This window comes from Oratosquilla oratoria, chromosome 42 (assembly GCF_046742065.1).
Source record: "Oratosquilla oratoria isolate Oo_2021 chromosome 42, ASM4674206v1, whole genome shotgun sequence".
NCBI classification, from domain to species: domain Eukaryota; kingdom Metazoa; phylum Arthropoda; class Malacostraca; order Stomatopoda; family Squillidae; genus Oratosquilla; species Oratosquilla oratoria.
Window position 1 is genome coordinate 40,629,215 of NC_134818.1, and position 2,052 is coordinate 40,631,266.

Below are 2,052 nucleotides of genomic sequence, written 5' to 3' on the forward strand. Positions count from 1 at the left end.
GACTACTTACTTCACACGGAATAAGTGGTAGCCTTTTAAGTTGGACTAGTAATTGGTTGAATGATCGAAAACAGAGAGTTGTTTCAAATGGGAAAACTTTTAGATGAAAAAATGTTATAAGTGGAGTTCCTCAGGGTTCCGTTCTTGGGCCACTTCTATTCATAGTATATATGAATGATATAGACCATGGACTAAAATCTACTGTTTCCAAATTTGCTGATGATACAAAACTGTGCGGAATGGCAAATGACCACTTAAACCAATTACACATTCAAGAAGATTTGGATAAATTACAGCAATGGTCTGAAAAGTGGCTAATGAAATTCAACACAAGTAAATGCAAAGTTATGCACATAGGTAAAAATAACAGTAAGTACGATTACAAGTTATTTGGAAATTCGTTAACAAAAGTGAATAGTGAAAAAGATCTCGGCGTAATTATCAGTAACGACCTCAAATCATCCAAGCAGTGTATTTCAGTCTCTGAGAAAGCAAATATGATTCTAGGACTGAATGCGCGATCTTTTGACTTTAAAAGTCCATCACTCATTAACAAGCTAAATAAATCGTTAGTTCGTCCAGATTAGGAATATGCTGTTTCCGTATGGTCACCGAATCTCATTAAAGACATTGACAGACTGGAAAAAGTACAACGGCGAGCCACAAAACTGATTCCAAAATATAAAAAATAAATCATACGAAAATCGACTAAAACATATGAATCTGTTTTCCCTAAAAAAGCGTAGACTCAGAGGTGACTTGATGCAGGTCTTTAAAATTCTATAGGGAATTGACAACATCAAAAGTGACAAAATTTTCACATTGAATGAGAATCCGACAAGAAACAATGGTCTCAAACTGTCCGGAAATAGATTCAATTCGGAAGTGGGTAGAAACAACTTGGCCAACCGTGTAGTTAATGAATGGAATAAACTTCCTGCAGAGGCAGTGCAATGTAGTTCAGTTCGAAGCTTTAAGAATCATTTAGATAAACACCTAAGTAAGATGCTGTAATGATTATAATCTATTTTATATTATTTGTTTTTGTTTTGTTACCATTTGTCTGTTTGATTCTCATTTATTATTGGTTATATGTCAATTTATTATTATTTACTATTTACCTGTTTCTTTATTATTTAACTATACCTATGCATTTATTTATGTACTTTATTTTTTATTTAAGTTATTACAGTTTTTATTTATTCATTTATTATTATGATTTTTTCGCATCCGACCTAGATATGAACCAAAAGGTCTCCTGTCGGCATGCTCCGCCTTTGTAAATAAACGAAGCATGGGAGGTTAGGTTTAACCAATCAACACTAGTTACACAAAGAGTTGATAAAATGGAAGAACTAAAGAAAGAAAATCAAAACCTAATTAAAGAAATAAAAGAATTAAAAAGTTAAGGGAAGTAAAGGGTGAGAATGAGGAATGAAAGAGGAATAATAGAGAATAAAGAGTCCATAGCAAAAGAGGTAAGTGGTTAGAAAAAAGTACAAGAGAACAATAAAATTGAATTTAGAGATATACTGAAAAAAATTGAAGAAATATATAGAGTAGGGAAATACAATACAGATAAGACCAGACCAATTAAGGTTAAATTCAGATCACAAACGAAAGCAGAGGATATCTTAGCAAAAACAGGGAAACTAGCAAAAAGTGATCAATATAAACAAGTATGGATAAAAAGAGAGATGAATAAAGAGGAAAGAGAGGATGAGAAAGCAAAAAGACTAGAAGCTAAGAAGAAAAAAAAAACGAGAACAGAACAGAGTCAGACAAAGTGAGATACTATTGGAGAGTAGTGGATATGAAAGTGAGGAAATGGTTCATAGCAAAGAAAAATGGAAGGGAAACAGAAAAGAGAATGGGAGTAGCAGAAAATTAAAAGTGTCTTACACAAATATAGATGGCCTAATAACAGGCTTAAATGAACTGAATGATTACTTGACCGAAAAAGAACCGGACATAATGGGAATTGTAGAGACAAAATTGAAAGGTCCACTACCACCCAACAATGTAGGACATAGTGCATATAATTATTGGATT